Source organism: Eleutherodactylus coqui, chromosome 9 (assembly GCF_035609145.1).
Source record: "Eleutherodactylus coqui strain aEleCoq1 chromosome 9, aEleCoq1.hap1, whole genome shotgun sequence".
NCBI lineage: Eukaryota > Metazoa > Chordata > Amphibia > Anura > Eleutherodactylidae > Eleutherodactylus > Eleutherodactylus coqui.
In genome coordinates this window covers 76,571,665-76,592,589 of record NC_089845.1, presented here as the reverse complement: position 1 = coordinate 76,592,589, position 20,925 = coordinate 76,571,665, and the positions used below count along the sequence as shown (strand labels likewise).

Here is a 20,925-nt window from a genome sequence, read left to right as displayed (position 1 = left end):
ACAGCTACCATTGAAGTCAATAGAAGGCATCCAACTCGCCTTCCCAATTGACATTGCGGAAAGGTCTTGGATTCTGCGTCATTGCCTAGCGATGGCGCAAAAAAAGCAGGGATAAAAAAAACAAACTGTACTGCGCATGTCCAATGACGAGTCATCTGGACAGAGAAGTACAGGTAGGTGCGGATGCTGGGTAGGTGCGGATGCTGGGTAGGTGCGGATGCTGGGTAGGTGCGGATGCTGGCTGGGCACAGGGTCGGATTCCGCTGCGGGCTCCCACATACGGAATCCGATCCTTTCGTGTGCAGCCGGTCTAACTGAACAATTAAAAGTCCCATAAATGTCTGATCATGGTGAAGTCTTCTTCTTTCGCCCCACTGGAATGCTCACTAATGCACATAGCTGGTTGTAAATGTTTCATCCACATGATTGTGTACGCATGACTACCTCTCCACCAGGCGCTCTAGTCCTCGGCATTGGTGGTACCTGCTCTCATATCAAGCGGACATTTATGACATATGCAATAAATGAGTGTGATGTTAGAAAAAAAAAGCGCTCCACAATTTTGGTACATTTGCTCCGTTATGATCAGTTTCCCATGTAGCAGTGACATTGCTACACGTGCATGTTTAATATATAAATAAATCTCCCAACACTTGGCTTTCTTTATATATATATATATATATATATATATATATATATATATATATATATATATATATATATACACACACAAGCTAACAGCGACGTTAAAATAATTTCTAGGGGAATCGCACATTTTTCATTCTAGATGGCTGCCGTTCTTCCAGCCGATAAAACACTGACATTTGCCTAATAGAATGGGTGATTGTTTTGAGGCATCTGCAGCGCTCATCAAGCAAATGGAAAAGATTAGTCATTAAATCAGGCTTCAAACTTTTTTTTTTATTTTCTCCCAATCAATGGGAAAGCAATGCACTTGGATTTCTAATGTTATTGAGATTGGCTTTTTAAATCCTTTCTGGAGTTCAAAGCTTGGAAGAGACAGTATGTACAAGCAATTCACAGCGGAGAGCCTTCTTAGTAGGGGCTTGTGATAAATAAGTGAAATTGGGTTTGACTGAAATGGCCCAGCAGTCCCTCGTGGACTTAACAGGAAGATTTCAGCTCAAAAAAGGCAGTAGTTAGGGGAGGCATCAGACGCCGGCTTTAAATTACCTGAGATTGCTTTGTGCTTTTTGTCTTAAGAGACACAAGACGACAAGCTGCTCATTAAAAATGTGAGTCGGTCGTACATGATGATCGAGCATCAAGTACTCTCAGGCTTCTCGGCTTGAGCCGGTAAACAGTGGCAATATCTAAGCGAAAGCTATATTTTCTTTCTAGAGACAGAACAAGAAGAACGTGAAGCCGGAATGAACTCCTCCAGGGCTGGAGGCTCGCTGATGGTTTGTGGCCGTGCATTTCCTTTCGCATCACATAAATTCCAGCATTGTTTGAGCCTTGTTTCCAGTGTGTCAACTCATGTATTTAGTCTATTGATTCTGCTTGCAGCACAATAGCTGATAACTTGTGTCTATTTAGCTGTTATTACTACTACTGGCAAATATGCTGGGAATTGTTGTGCCGCAACGTCTAGAGGTCTCGGGCTATGGAAGTGCTGTAGTTTAGTAATAAGCATTATTACAGTAGTGTCGGGTGGCAGACGCTCTTCCGGCCATCAGTATGACAGCCGCCTTGTTCTTCCATTGACAAAGTTGCACCGATGCAGAGAAAACAGAGAATAGCGACAGCAGTCGGATGGTTTCCCATCGGCGTCAGAACACCCGGCCAGTTTCCGTTGCTGATCTGGCTGCTGCATGCAACGCTTTTTCTTCAGTCAATGGGGTCCGCCCAGTGCTGTTCGGTTCCATCCATAGACAAAACTATTCGGCCGCGGGGATTTCTTTTTGCTGGTCCATGAATGAAGCAGGAAAGTGGAATCCCCAGCGCAAGTGTGAAACTACCCTCAAGGCTCATTCACACGAGCGTTTTATCACGGCTATTCTGATGCATTAAAACGGCGTCCGAAAATCGCGAGCATGTGAAGCATTGGATTCCAATACATTCATTCTCATGAGCGATTTTCACGCGCCTTTCAAACTAGGAATCGGCATGCATTTTCGGTCGCCGTTTTTTTTCACTGCGTCAAAAGATAGGTCTTCACCTATCCATTGACGAAAAACGCTGGAAGCTCTCATAGACTCCTATGGGAGCTGAAAAAAAAGCTAGGGGCACTCGGAAAAGTAGCCAGCTGCCTCTATTTTCAGCTATTTAAAGCTATTAGAAGGAATTCCAAGGATTTCTACGACCGATGGAATTCCGCGCTGCAGCGTTTTTTTCACACGATACACCTATGTCAATAGACGAGAAAGTTCTAATTAAGCTCGGGACTCGACTGTGCCTACTCGTCTGTCAGGCGTTTTCTCCGGCCGCAATTTGTAAAGGTGCATCATCAATGTAAATGAGGCCTTATTTTGACTTTTTCCTAAGGCCCCTATTCGAATACCTGCAACAGTATCATAACATAATAATTGACACGCTCCATCCTACCTGACCAACATTTATTTCCGGTTGTTTGCTAATTCCAGAGAGATTTTTATAAAATTTCATCTAAATTAAATTTGGAATAAAAATGGCGATTTGCAGCTATAAAATGAAACAATATTTGAAGTTGAACAAGTTTTGTATGTAGATTAGAATTACTGGAGGAAAAGTACTATGAAAACTGTCATAAAATAGTTCCAGAGCCGCCTTATAATGCAATTAAAGGGCTTTATAATAGGTGTTATATGGGGAGAGTAATTGCCATCTTTCTTGCTCATTTAATCTTGATTTGTGTGTCCCATGGTTTAGTGTTTCTCTGCCCCAATTACCTGGGCGCAGTGCGAAGCTTTTGTTAACCTTCCGTGCGTTCGCCCTTACTGTTGCTCTCCTGCTATTTCTACCATATTACGCAGTGCATTGATTTTCCTTATTTAATGCCTCTATTTTACTTCAGCCCACTATATGAGGATCTTACAGACTCTATAGAAGGTGTTGTATTCAAGTGCTGTACAATGTTTTTTCTCACTGCTTTTATAGTTATTCAGGTTTTCATTAGTATAAATTCCTTAATGCATTATTATTCTCCAATAATGACTGCAGCGGGAAACTGATTAAAATGTTGAAATGTGTTGCCCAGCATAGTAGGGAATTGTATTGATATAAGCAGGAGAGATTCTCTACACTTGGCCTCCCCACCAGCAGCGCCACTATGCTAGATACAAGATGAGGTCAGGATGTTTCACCCTTGCATTCAATGTTGCTCCTGCAATTCATCCCATTCCCAGTCCCTTCTTCATGTATGTAAAATGTCCAAGAGATGCTCAGACTACCAAATACACATTGTGCTTAATCCGAGACACCTACACATAGTCCGAGATACCTCCCCTGCTCGCTAATGGACCAGTACTGGTGATATCAGCAGTGTCTATCTTGTATCTCACTGCGCAGATACTTTGTTCCAAAAGCAGGGGACAAGTGTCTTGAACTAACGAGATGGAACAATACCTCTTCAGTGCCACCTATTGGAAGGCAGCTTCCTTCTAGACAATTTTAGACTCTTTTTACAAGCCTTGTAATGATGACTGGGCATAGGTATTGTTCCATCTACCTTATTTGCATATTACCCAGAGGAGCATAAATGGACTTATAAGTCTCCTCACTCACTCATTGTCTAGGTGCTCTGCCTAAGGAGAAAAGATAGCATTTCGGACTAACAAAGCACATTGTAAACTGCATAGTCTGAGAATCTGGTGGCCATTTTACATACTTAGGGCTGTGAAACTCAGCTTGATATTGCACTCTGGAACGTGTGATCGGCAACTGTTTCATATTGTTTTCAATGGAACAGTGGGCGGCAACTAACAGAATGGTATTTAACAAGGAGAAATGCAAAGTCCTAGATCTGGGCAAGAAAAATGAAAAAAGCACATACAGAATGGGAGGAATTGGGCTAAGCAGCAGCACATGTGAAAAAGACTTGGGTATACTAATAGATCATAGACTGAACATGAGTCAACAATGTGATGCAGCAGCCAAAAAGGCAAACACAATTCTGGGATGTAGTAAGAGAAGCATAGAGTCTAGATCATATGAGGTAATTATCCCCCTCTACTCTTCCTCAGTCTGACCTCATCTGGAATACTGTGTCCAGTTCTGAGAACCCCACTCTAAAAAAGACGTAGACAAACTGAAGCAAGTTCAGAGAAGAGTAACCAAGATGGTGAGCGGTCTGCAAATCATGTCCTATGAGGAACGGTTAAAGTATCTGGGAATGTTTAGCTTGCAAAAGAGGAGGCCGAGAGAAGACTTAATAGCAGTCTACAAATATCTGAAGGGCTGTCACAGTGCAGAGGGATCAGCCCTATTCTCATCTGCACAAAGAAAGACTAGAAGCAATGGGAGGAAACTGAAAAGGAGGAGACACAGATTAGATACTAGACAGTGAGGGTGATCAATGAGAGCAACAGGTTACCACAGGAGGTGGTGAGTTCTCCTTCAATGGAAGTGTTCAAACAAAGGCTGGACAGACATTTGTCTGGGATGACTTAGTGAATCCTGCACTGAGCAGGGGGTTGGACCCGATGACCCTGGAGGACCCTTCCAACTTTACCGTTCTATGATTCTATGAAACCTTGCATCGCACTCGCGTGCACCTCACATGTCATGCAATGTTTTTTCCAGCCCTATTGAATACAATAAGCGAGGAGTTCCAAGGGAATACCCAAAGATAGGACATGCAACAGTTATTTTCTTACACTGTGATGCAATACTGGAAAGAATTGCTCATGCGTATGACCCCATTCAAAAGAATGGGGTTTATATTTGTGCAAGATGTGTGTGTCTCGCACAGCACAAATCTCACATGATTGTCTCCATTAAAAGAGGCCTAAAGAGGGAACTAACAATGGGACAAACTGCAGCAGAAGCATTGAAAAGGAGGATACCAGGTATGTTAAAGGGGCTATCCAGGCAGCGCCAGCCAGGATGCAACGGGATCGGAGTCAAAGAGCTGCTCCGACCCCTGTGTAGTGGCCGGCGCTCAAAATTGCAAGCATAGCTCTCATTGAAATCAATGGGAGCTGCGCTTGTGATTGCAGGTTGGGGTCTCATTTGTATCAATGAGAGCTGTGCTTGCAGTTGCGAGCGCCAGCCACTACACAGGAGTCGGAGCAGTGCTTCCCCTCCGACCCTGGTGTATCCCAGCGGACGCTTCTTGGATAATCGCTTTAACTATCTATTCTGCATGTACAGTGAACTTTTTACTGTGGACTAGAGATTGTAGAACGGCTTCCAGAGAGAATTTGATTTTCCTTCAACTGTTAACAACTTCCTTCCTTCAAACACACTTGTTTGCAGCAGTTTTTTGGCCTGTATAAAACACCATGAATTTCATACCCAGAGTATGCTGAGTTAAATATAAAAAAATGCCATAAACCCCTCCTAACCCTCCCAAAAAGTAACAAAAGCGAGAAACAACTCCACAAAAAAAAACACTGTTTGGCTTTAATTTCTAGCCAAAGTGTTTTTTATATTTTGGGGGGAAAACTACCTAACAAAAGTGACAGTTAAAACACTGCAAAGAACAATGACACCATTTTTGTGCCAGTTTTTTCATGCAGTTTTTTTAGCCAAAGTCAAAATTAGATTAAAAAGGAATTGGAAATCTAACAGAACGACTCCATCCTGCTGCAGCCTCTTCTGGTTTGGGCTTAAAAACTGCATCATCAGTTGCAGTATTACCCTTTCCAATCCAATTTGTATCCTGGTTTTCCTAGGGGGCTTACTCTTTTTCTGCTGTTATACAACGGCGCAATATGTTGGCTAAAGCCAGTACTGCATGAGGTGACACATTGGATAGGCTCCGACAGCAGAGAGGCTGGCAATATACAGTAAGAGAACCCCGATGGACGTCTTCCAACATCGGAGCTGTACAGCCTTAAATCATAATGTCCTCAGAGGTCAGACAGTGGAGTGGAAAGGGTTAAAAAATGATACATGATGACATGTAACAGATATGCTGCAGCATTTCCATTGGTGTGGATTCTGACTCGAGACCAGCTGCGCTTCCACAGTTGATTTCAGAAGATACCATGCTCTCTTTCGCCTCTGAAGTCTTTGCGCTGTTAATGCTTTCTTCACCGAACACCCTGTGGCCTCTAGTGAGAGCAGTGCCGCTGGTCAGGCGATGTGGAAGCGGCCAGCGGAGCTGCACTCACTAGAGGCCACAGGGTGCAAAGTGAAAAAAGCACTGAGAGTGCGAAAACTTCGGAGGTGAGAGGGAGCGCCGTATCTTCTGAAATCAGCTGCGGAAATGTTGCTGATTTAGCCATGGAATTTTCCACTGCGGAAAATCTGCGTCATGTCCGCTACGTGTGAACATACCCTTAGAGTGCAAGGCTTTGGTTCTGCCATATGCATGAAGTTTCTGGGCCCCAATGCTAAACCTGTAACAGGGCCCCCAACTATAATGCTTTTTTCATAGTACTGGGCTCCCTATATGGAGAAGAGAGGCCTTATGGGCCCCCTAAGGCTCCTGGGCCCTATAGTTACACAAATGGCTGTGTGCATGAAGCCTTATGCCTAGTTTATGCTTTGCATTGTTTTTGTGGATCCAAAAAAGACAAGTATAAAGCTTTCAATTATACCCGATCTCCATTTAAGCTCCACTTCTGCTTTCAGTAAGAAAAAATAAACTGCATCAAAATTGCAAAGCAAGAGCTGAGCTTTCCTTAAATCCATCTCCTTGTAAAGGAGTTAATAGAAATACACTGGGGGAATCCTGATCATTCGGCTCCATAATACAGAAGTGACAGTAAAGTTTCACTTTAAGAAAGAAGTTTCACATCCTTGTAGAACACACATTACTGTGAATTATTGAAGGTTTGTTTCATAATTTACAGCCCTTTGAGGACTGACGGGGTATGTTGGAGCATTTCAGTAGTTAAGTCCATTCTGTAGTACAAATATCCGCCTACAAAATGCATCAGAAAATTACAGCAACCGCAAAGTGTTTTATACTAAACTAAAGCCGAGCCGTGGAAGGATGGAAAAGAAAAGTGTTGTGAGGAGTTGTGAATATATTCTCAGGATCTGCCAGGTTTCACTTCTATTTTCCACAAAAAGTACTTCTTCAGCTAAAAAAAAGTTCAGGGTGACCCTTGTATTTATAGTTGTAGACAGGATTATTCAAACACCCCCCCCCCTGCAAATTAGGTTTATTTGCAAACTTTATAAACTGGCTATGCATTACGTTTGCAACAGGCCAAAAAGCAAACTTTAGGGACAGCGCTTTGGAATAAAATGGTGTCAATAATGAAACTAAGGTGATTAGTATGTTAAAAAAATGGGACTCACCTGGTGTTAGTGGTCAGGTCCAAATAATTAGGCTGACCGCAACACCCAAGAAATGTCCCAGAGCCAAAGGGAATATTCTCAATCCCTAGTCCACAGTATTGTTTTAAGTATATCTTTTATCCCTATAAGCGCAGAACAAAATTTTCCCCAAAAACTCTTGTTTGCAACAGATCATAACAGCAAAGGATTCTCTCTAACTACTAAAGCCCCCGTCATGTAAGGGTTGAATAATTCTGCAGTAGCCATTAAAAATGGCGTTTTGTGTTGAATTTGGAGGAGCCCCTTGTTATGTTAGTTGGGTTTAGGGTATAGATTGTTCTTTTTTTCATAAATGATGGAAGGTTTGTGCTTTATTTATGGCAAACCAGCCTTATTTGCATTGGGGGTTGAATAATTTTGATTGTAACTTTGATGATGATCCATACAGTTAAGGCCGACTTTCCGTCACTTTATGGATAATCATTTGCGGCCGTATGCAGAGTCACAGACAGGCTCACAGCTGGGATCTGCTGCGGGCCACCAAAAGTCGATTCGCGTGCGGCTGTGGGAGCCCGACCCTAATAAGGAATTGTTAGTTTGGGTTAAAAAGAGGACAGAATTCAGTGGCTGAAGTACAGGCAGATAGATGGCAGTTAGAACAACTACACATTGTACATTGGTAATGAAAGCCGGTTGATGTGTGCGGTATATGGGTCGCAGCCCAAAAGTCAATGAAGGGTCATGCAATAGGTAGAGCAGGAATGATCAATGCAGATAATTAGAGGAACCAAAAGGAAAATGATAATAACCTAAACAGAACTATATACCTGGTTCCTAGCCGCATGATTGGCCCCGCTGTCCACCCCAGAGTGTGCCCTGTTACACATGAAACAAACAAGGTACCAATGGAAGGCACTGGTCTAAAGTTTGGAATCATCAGTTGGTGTGAACTGCAATGCTGGTCAACTGGGACAGAAGATTGTGATCACTAATTTTGCAAATAATAATAAAAGGCACCGTGGCAGCATCAAATGGTCCAATTTATTCTCCCACAACAGAGTATAGACAGCTACGTTTCAACCAAGTAGGTCTTTGTCTTTGCAAAATGTTGCAAAAAATGTCAGCACTGAAATTGGGTATTTTTTATTCGACAACCTCATGTCCACGGGCAGATCAGATTCCGCATACGGATTTTGCGGGAGATCGCAAAAAGATTTTTCGCGCAAATGTACCCATTGACTTTTATTGAGCCCGCCCGCACGGAATCCGCACTGAAATAGAGCGTGCTGTGATTTGTTTTCCACACCAAACGGTCCGCAAATCAAATCTCCAGGCTTAAAGGGGTTGTCTCACACCGAAACGGGTTTTTTTTTTATTCGATAGGCCCCCCGGTCGGCGCGAGACAAACACAAGGGATGGGTTAAAAAAAACAAACGTTTAGTACTTACCCGAATCCCCGCTCTGCGGCGACTTCTTACTTGCCTTACCAAGATGGCTGCCGGGATCTTCACCCACGATGCACCGTGGGTCTTCTCCCATGGTGTACCGTGGGCTCTGTGCGGTCCATTGCCGATTCCAGACTCCTGATTGGCTGGAATCGGCACACGTGACGGGGCGGAGCTACGAGGACCGGCTCTCCGGCACGAGCGGCCCCATTCACAGCGCACAAGACTGCACAGCGCAAGCGCGTCTAAAATCGCCAGAAGACGGCGAATTTAGACGGATCCATGGCGACGGGGACGCTAGCAACGGAGCAGGTAAGTGAATAACTTCTGTATGGCTCATAATTAATGCACGATGTATATTACAAAGTGCATTAATATGGCCATACAGAAGTGTATAACCCCACTTGATTTCATGAGACAACCCCTTTAAATTCAGTTGCGGATGGCAGTGCTTCCCTATGGGCATTTTAAATTGCAGATCTTGCACTCGGGTGACCCGTGCGGATTCCTCAAATCAAATCTGCCTGTGGACATTAGGCCTTACTCAGAATATTTGTGAACAAGATGACCAAAACTGCATTTAAAGGGGTTTTGTCATTAAAAACAAAACAATACTTACCTATTCCTCCCCAGGCACCTTCGTCAAGCATCTTCTCCTCACTGATCTTCTCTAGTCCCCTGGCCGGCTGGATCCTCTTTTTCTTGCTATGATCCGTCCATTCTCTGTGTCCTTCTTCCAGCAGGTCAGTGTAGGTTACGTCACCAGTGCCGTAACGTTCACTGCCTAGGAAGGAATGCAGATCTATTGCCATAACAGCGCATGCGCACTGTCTCGCCGCAAGAGTTCACTATTGCAGAGAGACAACGCGCATGCGCAGTCTCGGCAGTAGCTCGGCACTCTCCGCTAGGCTATGAACGCTACATCACTAGTGACATAGCGTACATTGCCCTGCAGGAAGAAGACTGCAGCTAATGGATGCTTCGTCACCGGAAGACGAAGAATTGGCGGTGGAGGTGACAAGACCCGGGGGACTGCTGGAGACAGGAAAAGATCAGCGAGGAGAAGATGCGGTAAGCAGACTGACGGGGGAGGAATAGGTAAGTATAGAATTTTTATTTTCTAATGACAGAACCCCTTTAACGCTTTTGTCAAACCCATTTAGCTCTATGACATTCGGAATGACTGAGGACCATGTTGAATGCAATACTGGCAGAATTTCTAGTTATGGTCTGAGGGGTCTAGAAGGGAAACTGCGGTATATACTGCACTACATACTTCACATTCCTTCAGGTATACATGTATAATAATGCACATGGTTTCAGTAACTGTAAAATATTCTGTGGACGTTAAGGCTAGGGTCACACAGGGCGGATTTGCCGCGGATTGCCGTTGCATATCCGCACTGCGGCAAAACCGCTGCGCTTGCAGTGCAATGCAGCACAAATGAGATTTGCCAAAAAGCTGTTCTCACAGGACGGATTTTTTCCGCACAGCCGCAGTGCGGAAATGCAACTGCGTCGCGGTTTTAAAAGATGCAGCATGTTCATTCTTTGGTCTTTTCCGCAGCGCTTTTTTGTCCATAGACCTCTATGGACGCAGCCAAAACCGCACCAAATACGCGACAAAAGTAAAAAACCGCTTGCGGATTTTTCGGCACGAAAATCCGCAGCAAAACCCGCAAGCCCAAATTAACCTTTGAAGCGGTTTTGCCGCAGAAGCAGTTCTTCTGCGTCAAAACTGCAATGGAAAAACCGCAGCAAAACCGCAACAAATCCGCCCTGTGTGACCCTAGCCTAATGCAATAGGGTACAGCGGACTTTTACTTGCAGACACAGAAAGCCAGATTGGGGATGTGTTCATTTTCTTGTTGATATATTTTGCACTTCAGCATCTTTTGCTAAGAATTTTCGAAGACTGAGAAGAGGTATTATTTATGTAACACTTGCAGCTCTCTCAAGAAAATCACACCAATGAATATGTGACTGGTTGTCAAAGACTCACACAGATATTTGCCATAATCACATTTGTCTGAGCATCAGCAGGGTAGACAGTACTTAGCTGTCTCTTCATATGCACTCATGACACTCAACTTGTGGCCTGAAAACTAGCAGAGGCTTTAGTGGGTTTGTCAGCACATCATGTTTAAATCTACAATACATTTATTAAAACAGTAAAAGAGCATAATAGAGTATGATACAAATGTCAAGTGTGGAGATTACGTAGAGCAGAGCAATCACATCGCAGGCACTGCTGAGTACAGTAGAATAGATAATTGAAATGTGGAGTCCAGATCCTACGAACAACTTCAGTTTGTTATTAATTCTTAACCAAAACCCCAATCCTCTTTTCTATATCAAGAGGATTAAGTGTTGCCTCTCACTGGCTGCTCATCTGTAACTTTCTTCTTTTAGTGGTGACGCACCAACACTTGTGTTACTATACGTCAGTCAAATTATTATAATCTAAGGTTCGACTTTACTGAAGTACAAAACTTTCTTTATGTAAGTTGTTTTCTTCCAGCCCTCAGAAATAGTTGTGCGCAAACTTTTGAAAAGTTCGGTTTGGCTGGTTGCTGAACTTTTGCAAAAAGTTAGGTTGGATCCGAATTAGTTATTACCAAATCAGCAGTTCACCAAAATCACTAAAACTGGTGTTTAACTCCTTAATGCCACAAGGCGTAACTGTTTGTCCTGGCAGAGGGGTACTTAACGCAACAGGAAGTACAGTTACTCCCTGGGGAAAACATGAGAGCGCGGCATGTAAAGGGTTCACAAGGTAAACACAAATTAGATATTAGAAAAAACTTTCTAAAAGTGAGGGTGATCAATGAGTGGAACAGGTTACCACGGGAGGACGTTTTCAAACAAAGGCTGGACAAATATCTGTCTGGGATTATTTAGTGACCCTGCATTGAGCAGGGGGTCGGACCCAATGGCCCTGGAGGTCCCTTCCAACTCTACCATTCTATGATTCTTTCTTTTAACAGCAACAACCAGTGTCTTATAACCAGGAACGTTGTCCCATGCAATTAAGAAACCCTCTATTCACAGGATAGCGGATGATTGTTTGGTGAGAGTCTGACCACAGGGGTTTTATTAATTATGAGAAATAAAGTGCTTGAACTCTAAAATCTCCAGCAGTCCCATTCTCATGACCGATGGGTGTTCCTGCTGTTGTGCCCTGCTGATCAGTCAGTTATCTCCGATCCTGTGAAACCCCTTTAAGGTTTGTGAGAAGGGGGATATATGATCTCATGGGAACACAGAAGAAGACTTCATAAATTTCTCCTTCTTGAATGCAATGTACGGCAGTTACACTCAGTTCTGGATTAATATTGGATAACAGTAAAATGATCATTGTATCAGTTATTTTTAGAGCAATTACATAAATTCCTGGCCCTCATTTATCGTACAGTGAAGGCAAATGCTGACAGAAATGTTATGATTCAGAATGACTGTTAGGGACCTCTGACACAATACAGAGGTCCCTAACATTTTATAGGTTGTAAACCACTTTCAATTTTGACAGTTGGTGGGTATTTGACAGTTGACAATGGGTATTAACCCATTAAGGACCAAGCACCGTAAATCTATGGTGCTTGGTCCTGGGCTTCAATCCCAGCCGATAGTAAAAATACGGCGGGGAATTACAGCCTCTGCTCCTGCAATCAATCAGAAGTAGATCGGGTTATCAGCTGTTAGTCACAGCTAAGAACCCGGAGGAGAACGCAGGAGGGGTTTTTAACCCCTCCTGCCTTCTTCTTTCCCGAGTACACAGCGTTTAATGAACACTATGTACTAAAAAGTGAAAATGGAAGCATAACTTCCATTACATGAGCCGGTAGTCACATGACCGCTGGCATCTTTTGGCACAGCAGAGCTGCAGGGTCCCAGCAGACCCTGAAAAGCTCTGCCAGGGACTATTGTCACTACAGGGGGATGTTCTTCCCTTTAACAGGGCCTCCTATGGATGCTCCAGCTACAGTGGAAAAATGTCAATAAAAAAAAACAAAAAAAAAACATGTGAATGTCCCCCAGAGGCCTTATATGACGTCATGGGGGGGTGGGGGGGGGGATAGATTGTAAAAAAATTACATAAATAAGTAAAACAAAATCACAGAACAAAATATATACATAAGAAAGAAAATAACCCAAAGCCGATGCCAAGCAAAGCCGTCACCGTATGTGCCCTGTAATCCGAAACATACATATTATATATCAAACTATCCGAAGCAAAATAAGGAACCGGTTCCCATACTTTATTTTAACATAAATATACTAATTAAAAAAAATAACTATAAATGTTTTAAAAAATCCTTTTTTTTTTAGCTTTTTACCTCCAATAAAACTAAAAACAGAAAAAAAAAGTCAGTAAAAAAGATATAAAAAATAGTCCTATATGTCACGGGGAAAAAAACACAGCAAAAATAATTCTGGTTGATGAGGGAAAAAAATAGGGCAGTAAACCCACCACATGGGTAAAATTGCTAAAACGTGTCTGGTCCTTAAGATACAAAACAGCCTGGTCCTTAAGGGGTTAAAACATAAAAAGCTTATTAAAGGGGTATTCTGGGGACAGACTATCATTTTAAAATCTAGTGCACATTATCTCAATAAGTAGCTACTTTCTCCATTTTCTATCTTTCACATGACCCTCCGCCTGAAAAATATCTCCACTTCCTCTGACATTTTGTCTGCATTTACTAGTTCCTGCCCGTCCATAGCCTCCAACTTCCTGTGAGCAGTGCATGATGGGAAGCCAGGAGAGGAAGCACTGCACTTTATTGCTCATCTGCAGTTCAGAGTGCCAGAAGCTCCAGTCTTTCTGCTTCTTCAGTCTCTCTGGCCCTCTGAGATAGAGAGAGGTTGGCCCTAATAAGTTGTAGGACCTGTAACTGTGGGCAGAGCTACAACACTGGCCAATAAACAAGCTCTATGTATGCTGAGAGGTGTAGGTAAACGTTACTGCAGAAGTGACACATGCAAACACAGCAGAAGGTCAGCAGCTGCTCGGGGCGAAGAGGAGGGTTCAGAGCAACAGATAAAATTTACAGGTTGCCGCTACTTAGCTGTATCTCCTAGATTTCAGCATTTTCAGAATTTCCATTTGGTTCTGGGAAAACCCCTTTAAAGATATGACCAATTGATATGGTAATGGATTTCCACTCGTGGACATTGAAAAGCGATTTTTTTATAGCATGTCTATGGGCGCTATTTGCTCCGGAATCCAGAGGCAAACGGATTCTGCAATGGAAATACGCCGGTGTGCATTGGGCCTTGGACAGCCATAGTCTGTGGATTCTACAGATCAGAAGCCTTGATATCTCTATAGTATGTCGTTAAATGCGGTGTTAGTTATCGCCTCTATGCCTATAAATAATGTCACATTATTTGTAAATACTCAGTAGGACATAAAATATCGTCAATAAAGCTGTTGGGTCTTTTTCCTAATAATAAGAGTTGCTAAATTCACTGAGCCATAATTAATTTTGCAATCGTGGCTTCCCTGCGTATTCTCATTGCAAAGGAAATGTCAATTCTATTTCATTTCAATGACCTCATAAAATTATAGATTGATTCAGCTTGATGTTCAGAGACACCAATGGGGAAATCTGCATTTCCTTCAGCCTGCTGATTGAGAATGAGCACTTATGACATCTGCCAACGCCACCCTCCGATCTGCACACACTTCACAAATACCCTTCTTTGTTTCATCTTCCTTGCAGTCTCTGCTTCTTTGAACTTTTTTTTTCTGAAGGCATCTAAACTTTTTCACTGCCATTTTTGTGTTATCAAGAAGCTTCGTCACAAATCAGCAGTCAACTTGTGAACCGTTCTTTTGAAATTTCTTTGGTCACATTTCATATCTTCTTAGACACTCTTAACCTGCATCTGTTGGAAAATTGCATTTCTATATTTATAGGTTTGAAAGAGGTCTGTTTTGCCGTTTTTGTGCTGATATGCTTACAGAAATAATTCTCTGTCTTCCTATGATTGATATAGACAAGTGGAAGCTTAAATCTATCTTTGATTCTCTGCCCTTATGGGATTGCACACATCTCCCTTAGTTTATAGTTGTGGAGAGAATTCATAGGAGTTACAATCTTTCTAATGAGCTAGCTAAGTATATTGAGTGAGAGTTACATGAATACATGAGGCCAATGGAAGATATACTTTTATATCATGTAACTCTGTTTCAAACTTGTGTATACATTTGTACAGTATGCGTTTGTGTCTATTTAAAGGGGTTGTCCCGCGAAACAAAGTTGGGGTATACACTTCTGTATGGCCATATTAATGCACTTTGTAATGTACATTGTGCATTAATTATGAGCCATACAGAAGTTATTCACTTACCTGTTCCGTTGCTGGCGTCCCCGTCTCCATGGTTCCGTCTAATTTTCAGCGTCTAATCGCCCGATTAGACGCGCTTGCGCAGTCCGGTCTTCTCCGTGTTGAATGGGGCTGCTCGTGCTGGAGAGCTGCTCCTCGTAGCTCCGCCCCGTCACGTGTGCCGATTCCAGCCAATCAGGAGGCTGGAATCGGCAATGGACCGCACAGAAGACCTGCGGTCCACCGAGGGTGAAGATCCCGGCGGCCATCTTCGCAAGGTAGGTAAGAAGTCACCGGAGCGCGGGGATTCGGGTAAGTACTATCCGGTTTTTTTTTTCAACACATGCATCGGGTTTGTCTCGCGCCGAACGGGGGGGCTATTGAAAAAAAACAAAACCCGTTTCGGCGCGGGACAACCCCTTTAAGACTGGCAGCACACAAAGGGGTCAGATTACGCATGCCGGAGCCCATAGCGAAAACTGGTCCTGTGCCCGGCCGGCAACTTTGCATACCTCTGATTTTCTGTACTGCAGATGGCCTCATTGGCTTGCCGTCGGTCATGAGCATACTTTTCAGCTCACCTAAAAATAATTGCTGGTTGATTAATTATTATCTGGTGTAAACAGGTAATCATTGTTTTTCAACAACTAGCCAACAACTTTGCAGGGAGGTGTGTTTTTTTTCGGCATGCACCTTTCACTGAACATTGATTGGTTCCCGCAGTAGTGAGTGTTTATTCAAAGACTCTCACGCGTTTTCATGTGCATTCAGTGGCTGTAGCAGCCAATAGCATGCACTGGGGAGAGGTCAAAATTTCAAATGCACAACCACCGAAGAACTTCACGCCCCCTAACGAGTCAATAGCAATATTTGTTCAGCAATCGTGAAATTGAACATCCAAACAATAATTGCTCCATGTAAAGGCACACAAACTGTTCATATCCTTTAGCAACTCTTTGGAGTGACAATTTGGGAAATAGTTGTCCCGTGTGAAGTCAACCTTACATGGTGTGAGCCTAGCCTTTGCGTGATCTACCTTAGCTTACATGAGTCTCCTCCTGTTTCCTTCCCACCTCCAAAGACATTAGTGCATATTCCTATTGTGTATATATATATATATATATATATATATATAGAATCCAAAACTAGGACCAAGGTGCGTGTACTACAGGATAGGGAAGTGACGTAACAATTGCGAAATGGTCTGCAACTAGGATGGGAGTAGCGGAGTGCAGGGATCTTACTAGTAAAACATAACTCCAACAAGGGAGGGTGGGCAGTCGTTCTTGGAAAGACGTCAGAGGAGGTGGGAGAACCCTGGACACCAGATACACTGATGGATTTGAGCTGCAGAATATAAGCCCACTTGACTCCCAGGGTATTGGATTCCAGTTGTTTGAAGAAGAGGCCCAGAATCTCAAAACACATCAGTAGCTGGATATAAATAAAGTTATTTTTTTGTTCATCATCATGTCTCTTCTCTATTCCATGGTTTGCGCTTTGCTCCTAGTTTATCTTCTATATTCCACCCTAATAGCCTTTTTTGCCTTAGTAGTTTCACTGGAATGGCAGCAACCCTGTACAAATTCTTGTTATGCACATCCATGTGTTTTGTCTACTACCCAAGTAGAAGCTCTACCCACTTTCTTTTGTTTCTCGATGTCTCGTATTGTGTATATACTGTATGTCTGCTATAGATTACTATGTTACTATGTATGTTACTATGTAAATACCATTACTAGACATGCCTGTGTTTTAGTAGGAGGCAAGTTAGAAAACTGTTGTGTGCTTACCAATAGTCATCCAGGAGGTTTTGGAGTGGTGAATAGTCATGGTGCCCAGGGTGTATTCATGCCCATTTTCCCATGATTGATGTCCCACTTGGCCCATGAAGGCTGTGCAGACAGAATCGGTATGATTACAGCCACAGTACCTTGACTCAACGCTGAGACTCCCACCGATCCCAAGAACAGGGGTCCTGTTTTCCCCATGCTCCTCACTGCAGGCTTACGTCATGCCTTGCTGTGAGGATGAAACTGATTGCTTGGAGCGCTGGTGCTTTATGCATTTTCATTGTGACTGCCGCAGATAGCCAAGTGTCCAGCACTTGAGTATTTCCATCAGCCCCATTGAAAATAATGGAGTGCTGACCGCATATGCTTGGCCATCCCTCCATTCATTCTGATTTTATTACGGGGCAAAAAGTGACCCCATAATGACAGGCAGAGGGAAGCATGAATGCCCCATTCTCGAGATTGGCGGGGGTCTCAGCGCATAGGTGATAACTCGCGATTCTGGTACAACCCCTTTAACAACCAATAATCTGGCAGACGGTTCCCTTTAAGTATTATTTGCAGTGTCCGCATTGCATGAATGCGACATTTCCAAAAATCATTCATTGTAAATTCCATAGTACCCTCTCCCCCCTCCAAGGATGCCATAAAATGTAACGAGACAATACAACAATTCTACCTTACACCTCATTTTATGAGGCTGCTTATGATGTGCATTATGTATACACTCGCACTTATCCACCATTATTTGGTTAGTGTACTGTAAAGCCATTTTCCAAGGTTGAGACGGTTTTAATTCAATTTACAGTTATAATCATAGCATTTCAGAGCAGGTTTATAATTTATTTAAAAAGAAATAAAGCATGACCAACCCAGCTGCTCTACAAACTAAATCGATTTTTATACTACATATACTAAATTGAAGTAAAAACTTTTCTATAGTTAACTTGATCTTCAGCTTCGGTGAGTTAACGCCGGCAGTCATTTCGACTAGAGTTTAAACTTTTTTACAAAGTTGGTAGATGCAATTTAAATACCTGCCACCCTCGAACATTTATATAGTCACTGGCATAACGTGAGGGCAGACAGTTTGCAAAAATGTATTTTCCAGTTGTTATATTCAAAAACAGAAGAATGAGCCTCCGTAGACTGAGGGGAATCAGGGCTTTATTCTGTTAAAAGCAAGAGTGTACATGTCTTGCATCTACCATGGGGGCCCTATAATGAGGAGGACATACCGAGGTTGGCAGCATCCTGTTTTATAATGGATTGTTAGAATCTCCTTCAGCAAGTAAACAAATGTGTTGGGCATTGACAACCAAATCATGAAAAAGGTGATTGGGGAGAAAACGAGTAAAAACCGCTCCTGTGACAGAAAGGGCGGCCCATTGTAAAAGCAACAGAAAATTGATGGCAGAAACCGCCCGGGATCAACAGTGAAAAGGAGCATGCTGTGATTTTTTTTTTCTGGACCAAAAGGTCCACAAATCAAATCTGCATTCTTTATTTCATTTGTGGACGCCCATATATCCCTATGGGCAGCTTGATTTGCGAATCTGTGCCCAAATCAGATCCGCCTGTGGACATTGGGCCTTAGGAATTGTTTTGGAGAAAGTTTAAAAATAAAAAAACTGTATTGGGTATTGCACTGGGACCATATAAGATATATTTTATGTGATTGCCTTGTGTATATGTAAAAAAAAGCGAAGGGACTCATACTGCTTCATACGGTGCATGTTACGAGCGTGTGGGCAAACTAAGCACGGGGCCCACACGATCGCAACCAAAGGGAGGACTGGGTACGCACACAGGTTGCACACGGTATTCACACGGGTTTCTGGCAAACTGACCCTGTGCTACATGGCAGGTTGACCTGGCCCTACCTAAGCGGGGACATTGCCCTAATAAGGGCAGCCCAGCGGTCTTCAGATCTGGGCCCTAGCTAATCCTAGGAGCCACGCACCAGAACAGGATGCATTCACATGCCACATGACAGGGACTGAACAACAGGACACACAGAGCCAGAATACACAGCATACAGCAGCCACAATGCAACCACTAGTAACAGATGATAAGCTGAATATAAATACAAGGTATTAGTTGATATTTTGTACAAAACATGAAAGCTAGCAGGCCACTTCACGGCTCCTGGTTATACTTCTAGTCCCTACACTAACCAGAAGTCCAGCAGCACCAGACACAGTTCACACAGCAAGCTGACACAAAACTGACAGAATATAAACAAACAAACGGACATGAACCAGCACAGGGCACAAATCACACAGCAAAATTCAACAGACAAGGATTCATGACTGCTCACCCTGAACACCAGACAGAGACTGACCAGGAGCTGGGTTTATATGTGAGCACAGACCCAGGAGATTGGCTAGCAGGAAGTACCACACCCAGCCAGCTCTATCAATTAACCCTATGAGGGCTGTGCTGCTAGGAAGCTCAGAACTACAGATCCCAGCAGCACATGTAACAGTGCAAAATCCTTAAACATGAAACATAAACTTGACTCATTTTAGAAAAACGCTGGGTGTATGTATGTATATATATATATATATATATATATATATATATATGTGTGTGTGTATAAATATATATATATATATATATATATATATATATATATATATATATACACTACCGTTCAAAAGTTTGGGGTCACCCAAACAATTTTGTGTTTTCCATGAAAAGTCACACTTATTCACCACCATGCATTGTGAAATGAATAGAAAATAGAGTCAAGACATTGACAAGGTTAGAAATAATGATTTGTATTTGAAATAACATTGTTTTTACATCAAACTTTGCTTTCGTCAAAGAATCCTCCTTTTGCAGCAATTACAGCATTGCACACCTTTGACATTCTAGCTGTTAATTTGTTGAGGTAAGCTTGAGAAATTGCACCCCACGCTTCTAGAAGCATCTCCCACAAGTTGGATTGGTTGGATGGGCACTTCTGGCGTACCATACGGTCAAGCTGCTCCCACAACAGCTCAATGGGGTTCAGATCTGGTGACTGCGCTGGCCACTCCATTACCGATAGAATACCAGCTGCCTGCTTCTGCTGTAAATAGTTCTTGCACAATTTGGAGGTGTGTTTAGGGTCATTGTCCTGTTGTAGGATGAAATTGGTTACAATCAAGCGCTGTCCACTGGGTATGGCATGGCGTTGCAAAATGGAGTGATAGCCTTCCTTATTCAGAATCCCTTTTACCCTGTACAAATCTCCCACCTTACCAGCACCAAAGCAACCCCAGACCATCACATTACCTCCACCATGCTTAACAGATGGCGTCAGGCATTCTTCCAGCATCTTTTCATTTGTTCTGCGTCTCACAAACGTTCTTCTTTGTGATCCAAACACCTCAAACTTGGATTCATCCGTCCACAACACTTTTTTCCAGTCTTCCTCTGTCCAATCTCTGTGTTCTTTTGCCCATCTTAATGTTTTTCTTTTATTAGCCAGTCTCAGATATGGCTTTTTCTTTGCCACTCTGCCCTGAAGCCCAAAATCCCGCAGCCGCCTCTTCACTGTAGATGTTGACACTGGTGTTTTGCGGGTACTATTTAATGAAGATGCCAGTTGGGTACCTGTGAGGCGTCTGTTTCTCAAACTAGAGACTCTAATGTGCTTATCTTCTTGCTTAGTTGTGCAACGCGGCCTCCCACTTCTTTTTCTACTCTGGTTAGAGCCTGTTTGTGCTGTCCTCTGAAGGTAGTAGTACACACCGTTGTAGGAAATCTTCAATTTCTTAACAATTTCTCGCATGGAATAGCCTTCATTTCTAAGAACAAGAATAGACTGTCGAGTTTCAGATGAAAGTTCTCTTTTTCTGGCTTTTTGAGCGTTTAATTAACCCCACAAATGTGATGCTCCAGAAACTCAATCTGCTCACAGGAAGGTCAGTTTTGTAGCTTCTGTAACGAGCTAGACTGTTTTCAGATGT

At 42.9% G+C, this 20,925-nt stretch overlaps 1 protein-coding gene across 8 annotated transcripts in view; it reads left to right on the top strand.

Moving 5' to 3' along the window:
* PTPRM (protein tyrosine phosphatase receptor type M) overlaps positions 1 to 20,925 on the top strand; it is a 665,244-nt gene that overhangs the window by 132,032 nt on the left and 512,287 nt on the right. The gene's annotated exons all lie outside the window — the stretch shown is intronic.